Source organism: Denticeps clupeoides, chromosome 3 (assembly GCF_900700375.1).
Source record: "Denticeps clupeoides chromosome 3, fDenClu1.1, whole genome shotgun sequence".
Classification (NCBI taxonomy): domain Eukaryota; kingdom Metazoa; phylum Chordata; class Actinopteri; order Clupeiformes; family Denticipitidae; genus Denticeps; species Denticeps clupeoides.
In genome coordinates, this window is record NC_041709.1 from 35,966,166 (window position 1) to 35,977,190 (window position 11,025).

At 46.0% G+C, this 11,025-nt stretch overlaps 1 protein-coding gene across 1 annotated transcript in view; it reads right to left on the minus strand.

The window, feature by feature from the left end:
* LOC114785614 (NACHT, LRR and PYD domains-containing protein 3-like) overlaps positions 1 to 10,236 on the minus strand; it is a 59,352-nt gene extending 49,116 nt beyond the window's left edge. Inside the window, exon 1 of the mRNA XM_028972027.1 lies at positions 10,164 to 10,236. The gene's annotated coding sequence lies outside the window, so the exon portion shown is untranslated. The remainder of the gene's footprint in view (positions 1 to 10,163) is intronic.
* Positions 10,237 to 11,025: the final 789 nt, after the last annotated feature.

The window sequence follows — 11,025 nt, forward strand, 5'->3', positions numbered from 1 at the left end:
AGTCCCTCTCGCTGCACGCCCCTGGTGCCAAGGGGGGGCATTGCCAGACCATCCGGCTAGCCCCTTCTGCGTCCGTTGGGACAAGCAGGCCCTTTTCCTGCCTGTCCCAGCTGGGCCCTCATGCCTACCAGGGGGCTCTATGTCCCTCCACCCCACTCACCCTACCCTCAGGAGGAGCCCCCAACCCGAACTGCAACCCCCCAAAAATTTATTTGGGGGAGCACCCCCAGTCCACCTCACCTTGGACCAGCACATTCGGGTCAGGAACCTCCTCCCTGGTGTTCGGCTCCGCGGCTGGATCACCATCTGGTGGACAAAAAGAGGGGAAGTGGGGGCAAAATACAGACACAAATGCCACACACACACACACACACACACAGACAGACAGAAGAGAGGGTCGTCTGACTCCCTCTCTGGGCTCTCTGGGACCTCCTCAGATGATACAGCCAGGATCTCGGGAGGCGCGACCTTCTCACCGCCCGCCAGTGCAGGGTCTTCTTGCCCCGGATCCTGACTGGCACTGGATGTGGTGGAGGGGCAGAGTTCGATCCCTGGCTCAGGCTCTGGCCGATCAAACTCCACCCTCAGTCTCTGCAGGAAGTCCTGAAAACCCATTTCGGTCTATCTCTCTCTGCTGCCATAGGGCTGCGCCCCAGTCCCATGCTGACCCAGTCAGAAATGCGATGATGGTGGTGATCTTCTCCGTGTCTGAGAGGGAGGGAAGCAAAGTACACACCACAGGATTTTAGAAAAGACTGGCATGTACCTGCTGCCCCACTGAAGGGACATAACGTTGGTCGGTCCCACTCGGAGCTGGGCGTGCAGGTGGAGATGGTGGTGGGTGTGTGGCGTGGAGGGTGGTGGACGTCTTCTCCAGCAGGCGGGGATGCTGGTGCTGCGCTGCCATTCAGCTGGGGAACATCTGGGCAGAGGGAAGGCAGTTTGGCGACCGGAGGTGGGAAGGCATATTCCCCGTGAGGCAGCTCCCATGGGCAGTACTCTGGCCATTCGGGCTGGAGCCTGCCCACCTCCTCGCTTGTAGAACGCCGCCGTTGTCGCTTCTCACACCCCTGGAAGTGACGTGGGTCCCCATGATCGTGGACGTGCGCTATGGGCGGAGCCATCCCGGCCCGACCGCCCAACTTGCTTCTCCCGTGCTCTCATCATCTTCGTCTGTGTCGTCCCAGTCCACGGGGAGCCTGGCCAGCAGAACGCAGAGTTCCTGGCTCGACATGGCGAAGATCGTGGGGGTCGCATCCTCTTCGCTCGCTGCCCACGTCACTTCCTCGCTGCTGCCGATGCCAACGTCTTTGCTCCGCCCACTCACCCGTCGATGTTGCCGCTTCCGGGTTTCACGGATTCTCCCGGGGGTGACGTCATCACGTGACGTCATCATGGCTCCACGGGGAGAAAACGCTCCACTCTCCCCTGGTGTCCGCTTTCCGCGTGCCGGGCTGCATCGTTCATGCCGCTTCTTCTCCTCTGCTTTCTGCTTTCTGCCTCTGCGCTTTTGGGTAGCGCCGGCATTCTGTCACGACCGCAAGCTGAGGGGGGAGGGAAGCGCAGAGGCGGGACATTATGGGAAAGGGGTTTTATTATAAAATAAACAATAAACACAAATGAATATCAGCACGAGGGCTGTAAACAGGGAAATAAAAGGGGGATAACGTAAACAAACCTGCAGGCGTGTAGCAATTTCCGGAACTCAAAAATACACGTTTAACAAAAACAGGTCAAATTCGTGCACAGATTCCACGAAAATGTCAGAGCTCCAGAAGGGGCGGAGATCCAGTCTTTTATCGGCTGTCCGGATTGGGCACAGGTGATTAGCCCAGGTGCAGTCAATCCTGACAACTATAAAATGTCAGGTGTATAGGGAAAATAGCAACGGACCTAGGACAGAACCTTGTGGAACACCAAACTCTACTTTACTATGTGAAGACGAATCACCATTGGTGTCCACAAACTGATACCGATCTGTCAAACATGATCTGAACTATATGAGGACTGTTCCCTTAATCCCTTAAACAACATTGTGCCACCTCTTTTAAGTTTTATAACTCACATACAGAAAATACAGAAACATAACCAGAAAAACTAACACAGATATTGCACAATTAATTAAACACCCAGGTTGTCACTATAATTCCCTCTCACCCACACCAGAATACAGGTAACCAAAATAAGAAAATAAAACAGACAAAGCATACATTTAGAAAAATACCTATGACCTATGTATTTTAAAGACAGGGTGTGTCTGTGGGAACACAAGACCAATTCTGCATGTACAGCACAGTGTGAGATGAAAACCTTCACAGTTCCATCTACATAATCAATACTGGTGATGAAATTCAATTTAGTAAAATCAGCACCTGTGGTCACCTAACACACACACACACACACACACACACACACACACACTGACTAGAACAACCAGTCTGACCAGTAAGAGTTTAGTGAAGGTTTATTTCTCACGTCTGGTGCAGGAGACTCCAGTGAACATGAAGGAAACATCAAGAGAATCAGGAAACAATGAAAATCCAGAACCACAGTAGAACATTGACCAGGTTCTTCTCTGTTACAGCTGTTTTCAAGGTAACAGTGTGTGTGTTGGAGGTGGTGATCAGTGTGACGCTGCTGAAGATGATCCTGCAGGTACAGGACGTTATTATATCTCATACAGGGTCAGTGAGGACTTATAACTTAAAACCCCAAACCCTGGGTAGAGGGGTTCAGTGAATGTGGAGTGGAACGTGTGCAGGTGGGTCAGTTTATCAGAGGAGATGCTGTAGAAGGTCAGAGTCCCAGCCGACCAGTCCAGATACACACCTACTCTGTTGGAGCTGGAGGGCGTGGCAGGTATGGCAGTGATGATACTATTGTGTCTGAAAGAGTAACTGTTATTATCGTAGATCAGAACCCAGGACTTGTTATTGTCTCCAAGACAACTCCCGAGTCCCCTCCTGCTGATTCCTTTATACGTCACTCCTATGTAAACCATTTCTCCAGACACGCCCTCTCTACACAGAACCTGCTCACAGCCCTCAAATCTCTCTGGATGATCAGGATACGACTGCTTCTCTTCCACATGCGTCACCTTCCTGTTCCCCTCAGACAGGAGGACATATCTGTGTGCTGTGTTGCACACAGAGACAACTCATCCGAGAGGCCACAAAAGACCCCAGGACAACATCTAAAGAACTGCAGGCATCACTTGACTCAATTAAGGTCAGTGTTCACGACTCCACCATAAGAAAGAGACTGGGCAAAAATGGCCTGCATGGCAGATTTCCAAGGCGCAAGAAGAATATTAAGGCTTGTCTCAATTTGCTAAATTGCTAAAAAAAACATCTCAATGATTGCCAAGACTTTTGGGAAAATACCTTGTGGACCGACGAGACAGAAGTTGAACTTTTTGGAAGGTGCGTGTCCCGTTACATCTGGCAAAAAAGTAACACAGCATTTCAGAAAAAGAACATCATACCAACAGTAAAATATGGTGGTGGTAGTGTGATGGTCTGGGGTTGTTTTGCTGCTTCAGGACCTGGAAGGCTTGCTGTGATAGATGGAACCATGAATTCTAAATCTGAAGGAGAATGTCCGGCCATCTGTTCGTCAACTCAAGCTGAAGCGATCTTGGGTGCTGCAGCAGGACAATGACCCAAAACACACCAGCAAATCCACCTCTGAATGGCTGAAGAAAAACAAAATGAAGACTTTGGAGTGGCCTAGTCAAAGTTCTGACCTGAATCTTATTGAGATGTTGTGGCATGACCTTAAAAAGGCGGTTCATGCTAAAAAACCCTCAAATAAAGCAGAATTACAACAATTCTGCAAAGATGAGTGGGCCAAAATTCCTCCAGAGCGCTAAATAATAAAAACCATCATTTAAAAACTGCATTTTGTGTTTACTTGTGTTATATTTGACTAATAGTTAAATGTGTTTGATGATAAGAAACATTTTGTGTGACAAACATGCAAAAGAATAAGAAATCAGGAAGGGGGCAAATAGTTTTTCACACCACTGTATATACAGATTTGTTGATTTTTAAACATGCCTTTATAATCATCAAACTAATCACGCTGTATTTTCTTTTTGTAATCTATAATGCGATAATGAACGTAACATTTCATGTTCATCCAGTCCCTGTTCTTAATAGATTCTGGTTCAGCTATCAAACATGCCTCACAGTCATGCTTTGTCATGGGTCATGGGTCTTTCCACAACTTGTACCTCTGTCTGCTGCCAGGGTATGTTCTTCTCCTGAATAGTTTTACCTTAAAGTGGTTGGTAAAACACATTGTATAAGTTTAAATTTATCAATTAAACTATCAAGTTTAATTGATTGACTCACCTTAAGAGGAAGTCTTTGAATGTCTAATTTTCTGATTCGTCTTCTTATGCTTCTATAGAAAATGAGAAAAATTCAGCATTATATATATATATATATAGTAAATGAGTATTATTGCATTAATTAAAATAGATTCAAATCAATAAAGCATAACATTTAGTTAATTATTGCACCTTGTTGATCCGATCGCCAAAAGTTATCATTACATTTTAGTTCCCATTAAGCATCACAAGCTCTGGATTAGTTAGGAAAAAAATTAATTGAGTTAGCTGCAAGTACCTTATGGTGGTGGGCTTTAATAACAGAAAGCTCAGTCTGTGGTCCCTATGTGCTTTAAAAAATATCCACAATCGACCCAAGACCAAAGTAAAATAGGCCCTGATCAGCCTTTTACACATATGTCTTGTCATGAAGGTGCTTGACACAGAAGACACTCAACACAGCGTCCAGCTCCACAATGGAGGATGCCAAACCCCTACACCCTCAATCAAAAGGATGAGTAAAATGTGTACTATGTGAAATTAACTAAAATTCATCTTTCAATTCAACAGTGTTCACCAAACTAAGTGGGGACTTGAGGAATATGGTTTAATAAAGACCAGTTTTTATTAATGCACATACTGGTGGGTTTAGGAATAGAGCACGTTTATGGGCTAATAATTGTGCCAGTAGAATTTGACTTTGAATGAAATTGAAACTGCATTTTTACTATTTTACATGTTATTGTTTTTTATTATTATTAATCTAGAGATTATTATTACAATGTGTCAATTACATTTATTTATGTTTTTGAGTTTATTGAGAAGATGTTCAGAAAAAAAATTCCCCTCAGTTCCCTTGTTATTACAGGCAAAAGGGTGTGGAGCTCTCCTCCTTGAACCGTCACCTTATCGTGGTGGAGGAGTTTGAGGGCCCTAATGATCCTAGGAGCTATGCTGTCTGGGGCATCCTGGTAGGGTCTCCCATGACAAATTGGTCTTAGGTAAAGGGCGAGACAAAGAAAGGTTCAGAAGACCTTTCATGGAAAAAACAACAAAGAGTCAGTGTACCCAGCCCGGAGGATTACTGGGGTCCCACCCGGGATCCAGGCCTGGGGTTGGGGCCCGTGAACTTTCGCCCATGGGACCCGGCCAGGCCCAGCCCGAACTGGATACATGGGCTCATCCAACAGTGGACCCACCACTCGGAGGAGGAACATAGGGTGGTAGTAGCCTAGTGGATTAACACACTTGCCTATGAACCAGAAGACCTGGGTTCAAATCCCACTTACTACCATAAGCAAGAGCAAGAGGGGACCGTCCCTGTAACTACTGATTGTAAGTCGCTCTGGATAAGGGCGTCTGATAAATGCCGTAAATGTAAATAAATGTAACATGAAGGGTGGATCGGGTGGCAGACCGTGGCGGGAGTTTTGACGGTCCGATCCCCGGACAAGGAAACTGGCTCTGGATGGGGGGAGGGGCGGGAGTTTGTGGAAGAGGTTGAGCGGTACCGGCTAGATATTGTCGGACTCACCTCGACACATAGCATTGGGTCTGGAACCCAAGTCCTTGAGAGAGGTTGGACACTCTTTGCAGGAGTTGCTCCGGGTGAGAGGCGGAGGGCTGGGGTTGGCTTTTTGTTGGCCCCAAGACTCTAAGCCTGTTTGTTGGGGTTTACCCTGGGGGACGAGAGGGTAGCTTCCCGGTACCTTCGGCTCGGGGAACGGGTCCTGACTGTTGTTTGTGCTTAAGCACTGAATAACAGCTCAGAGTACCCACCCTTTTTGGAGTCCCTGGGACGAGCGCTAGATAGTGTCCTGCTGGGGACTTCAACGCTCACGTGGGCAATGACAGCTTGACCTGGAGGGGTGTGACTGGGACGAACGTTATTGGACTTCTGTGCAAGCCGCAGTTTGGCCATAACGATGTTCGAACATAAGGATGCCCATCGGTACACTTGGTACCAGGGCAGCGTAGGTCGCAGGTCGATGATTGACTTTGTAGTCGTATTTTCTGTGCACAGAATGTTTCTTCAAAGTGGCACAAATTTACCTCCATATACACCTCATTCTGGGGGGCACAGAGTGGTGGCAGGGGTGGGGGCGCGTGTGACTCCCTACTCCCTATGCAGCAGTTGGCAAATTGCCCAAAGAGTCTTCCCCCCCCAGAAAAACAGATGAATTTTATTAACAAATAAATATATAAATAAAGAAGAAATACATACGAAACGATTTACAACGAATAACGTTACATCACGTAAATATAGTCCATCCTCAGCTGGAGAGTAACAGGGACAGAAACTGATGCTGCCGAGATAACAGGTTTCTCATGTTTCTCAGCCTTGTCTTGTACCACCACGTTCTCCCGCTCAACGTAGCTTTTCAGCATGTTGATATGGCAAACTCGAGATTTCCGTTTCCTGTTTGTTGTACGGATGACGTAATCGCTCTCACTCAACTTTGAGTCCACCACATATGGACCCACAAACTTGGCCTGCAAAGCAGATCCCACAATAGGCAGTAAAACTAAAACCTGGTCACCAGGCTCAAAAGCTCTGGAGACTGTTCTCTTATCATAATGAGTCTTCATGTCCCTCTGGGCTGAAGACAACGAGGCTAACGCAGCTGAACAAGCCTTATGAAGGCGTTCCCGAAACGCACTGATGTAATCTAAAACATTAGTGCTAGGAGCAGGCTGCACCGACACCCACGTCTCCCGAAAATGTCCAAGAGGACCACGCACAGTGTGACCAAACACTAAGTCCGCAGGACTAAATCCCAGGGACTCTTGGACCGCCTCACGAACAGCGAATAAAAGTAAAGTGAGTCCCTCATCCCATTCTTTAGCTGTGTCCAAGCAGTAAGCATGAAGCATGGTTTTCAAGGTTTGGTGAAACCTCTCTAGCGCCCCCTGTGACTGAGGGTGTGATAGGCGCTAGAAACAGCATGCTCAATTCCAAGGTGGGACAACACCTGCTTAAAAACACGTGACAGGAAGTTGGACCCTTGGTCCGTCTGCACCACCTTTGGAAGCCCGAACAGTGAAAAGAACTGGGTCAGTGCTTTCACCACGGCCTCAGTTTTTAATGAGCGTAAGGGGACTGCTTCAGGAAAACGGGTGGCACTACACATCAGAGTGAGCACGTATTTATTTCCTGATTTAGTACGAGGGAGTGGACCAACACAATCTAAAATTATTTTCCCAAAAGGTTCTGTTAAAACTGGTACGGGGTACAGGGGCGCAGGTGGTATTGTCTGGTTCGGCAGCCAACTGACAGACATGGCATGAACAAAAGTGCTTCGCTACATCTGCTTTTAAACCCGGCCAGAAGAAGTACCGCAGAATACGATTGTAGGTCTTCGTTACTCCCAGGTGACCCGCAAAGACATTATCATGCCCCAATGTTAAAACCTGCACCTGAATTTAAGTGGAACCTCTACTCGGAAAACAGAATTCCAAACCAAATCATCCGTAACCGGAGGAGTCCACTTCCTCATCAAAACTCCATCTTCCCAGAAATACGCCACCGACTTCCTAGATCCACAGAACGACACTTAACTAGAGACGAATCTTTCTGTTGTGCCCGGGAAAGTTGTGCTTTACTGTTTGACAGTGACAGCGCAGCTTCTCCACCACCTGCCGTGGGCCACGACTCTGCCACCGGGCTCTGAGGTTCTGAGGGCTCTGAGGCGGATGCGCTCTGAAAGGCTCGATTTCTTACATTTATAATCAATTTTTTATTTTATGCACTAATTCACTGACCCCTCTGAAGACACCTTGGGATGAGGATTTGGGACAGTAAATTCCTGATGAGATTTGGGAGGAGCTTCTGCTGCAAGTTCATGGATCATCTAGACATGGCGTCATAAAGTTTACATTTACATTTATGGCATTTGGCAGACGCCCTTATCCAGAGCGACTTACAACGTGCTTTCAAGTTACCATCGATGAAGAGATCAATTCCGGTTCACTAGGACCCCAACTATGAATACATCTATTTTATTCACTCTGTTGTAGATTCTGTACACAAAGTTCGACAACAAGAAAATTACAATTTAATCTAAATATTCTTTAAAGAGGAAGGTCTTGAGCTGCCGTGTGAAGGTGCTCAGTGACTGAGCTGTTCTGACCTCGAGGGGAAGTTCATTCCACCACCGAGTTTAAGATCTTACACCATTTATATTACACTAAGGTGCGGTTGACACAAATCTATGAGGGCGTCAGTCCATCGTGTGACCGATGTCAGCATCCTCGGCCAATATTATTCATATGTTCTGGCTTTGCCCTTCTTTACACCAGTACTGGACTGAGATATTTGACGTGTTGTCAGAATTTGTGGGGAAAAGAGTAGAGCCCAACCCACTTGGGACATTGTTTGGGCTTTTCTCCTCGCCTTCGCTGGCGAGAAGATTAATCACGACGAACTGGAAATGCTCTAAACCTACCAGGATACGAGATGTTCTTTATTCCGTTAAACTGGAAAAGATAAGACTTTAACTTAAGACATTTAAAAAGATTTGGGGTCCTTTTCTCGATCTGGTTGGAAGTAAGAATTTCCCTTTTGTTCCTGGGTGGGACAGTTTAAGGTGCGCAAATCCTTGAAGCGCTCCATATTATTTGGGGGTAGAGTGGCCTAGCGGTTAAGGAAGCGGCCCCGTAATCAGAAGGTTGCAGGTTCGAATCCCGATCCGGCAAGGTGCCACTGAGCAAAGCACCGTCCCCACATGCTGCTCCCCGGGCGCCTGTCATGGTGCCCACTGCTCACCAAGGGTGATGGTTAAATGCAGAGGACACATTTCACTGTGTGCACCGTGTGCTGTGCTGCTCTGTATCACAAGTGACAATCACATCACTTTATTATTTAGTCTATGTGGAGCTCTGCCCCCAGTCAAACAGGTTAGCTGAGAAGGGAGTGCGAACCGTGAAGTGAATCCTAAAGAAGGCTGCAGACAACGTAGAAGACCCATATCTAGCCATTCTGACCCATCGAGAACCACCAGGTGAAAAGCTCAGAACCAGACGTCCATCCACAACACCGCAGTTGGAACGGAGAGAAGTGAGATGGAACTATACGACAGGACGGCACAGGAGGAAATAGTGCAGGTAAGATGGGACAAAAAGCCAAGATCATGTGGAGTCCTCACATGGGGCAACACAGAAGACATCTACTGAAAGGTGGTGGACAGTAACTATTCCAAGCCAGATACAACAAACACAACTGCTCCAAGTCAGACGAAGACGAACTGACTGCGGTAACAAAGCAACAAGGTTCACAAAGACAACTAGTGAGGAGATGGAGGGAAGAAGAAACAATCATTAAATAAAATGTTTGTTGGGTTGAATTGATGGTACAGTGTATGATGTTGGACAAGATGATCTATATTTGAGGAATAAGAGATGGAATGATGTGATGTTCATGTGTTCTACCACTAGATGGAGGGATGTTTTATATTAGAACAAGTTGTAGCAGGATGAAGGAGGTAAAAAAAGCATTAAAGACAGTAAAGTACATAAGTACAGTTTCCAGGATCCAGAACCCAGTCCACCTTGATGTCCATAAAATGTCTCCCAATGGAAAGAAACAGGAAGTGAGAAGTTTCTTTTCTTCTCTTCTGTTTAAATATGACCGTAACAATTTTTATGTATAAATCAAACATTTAAAAAGTAAAAAAAAAAATTTAAACCCGCGACACGAGGACATTATTTTCCACTCAGAATCCGTGCTGTATATTTATTAATTAGTTTATTATAATTCACTTTACTCGACTGTACACTGTAGTCTGTAATAAATGTGAAGTAAACTGTATTTAAACAGTAAAAATGAACGTACTTTGTCCAGTTTTGTCCTCCTGGTCCTGCGTAGCTCTTTACTTTCACTTTTGATGACCGATCTGAGATCAGTTCCTGGACTTCCTGGTCTTGTTATTTTCAGGCTGAGGGGTGGAGCAGCAGAGCTGGAGTTCCACCAAGATCCTTATTAGAATGGTCAATTTCTCCTTAAATGCTGCAATACTCGTATTACGCCTGTAAATAGTAGAAATCTCTTTCATAATTTAACGTAAATCGGTATATGGTGATGATCCATCTATCCACTCAAAATTCTGAACTATTAGAAATACAGGATTCTTACACCTTTTCCAACCTCAAATTCCAACACTTTCCAAGCACTTTCAAGGTGCATTTTATTTCAAATATTACCACTACGTGACTGGGCCAACATCGTTTTTACTGTACAATATGTACATATGGTTAAGTATTCATATGTACATTATTGTCCAGGTGACTAGTTTGTCAAGGTCTGGCAAGACCCCCTTCCCCTGGGTCCGATGGTGTTATATTAGTAAGGTCGTCCATAAAAACAACACAACTGAGATTTCAGTGGCCCAAAGCTGATAAATCTCAGTATTCCTGCCAAGACGTGAACATTTATAATAAACCGGTGTGTTTATGAGCAAAGTTCAAAAGTGAATTGTACAGTAAAAACAGTGTTGGGCTGGACAGGTGTGGAAGGAAAATGTAGTAGGCCAGACACCTTTGGTCATGGAACAGCCAGAAGACAACTGTGTATCTTAGGTCTGACCTTGTTGATGCAAAAGTTTGACGATAAAACTAGACATAAACTGATAAAAGAAAGGTTCTGTGACGTTGATGGGCGCCACCGTCCAAAGTGGTGCGAGCTTGCTTTTCGACCT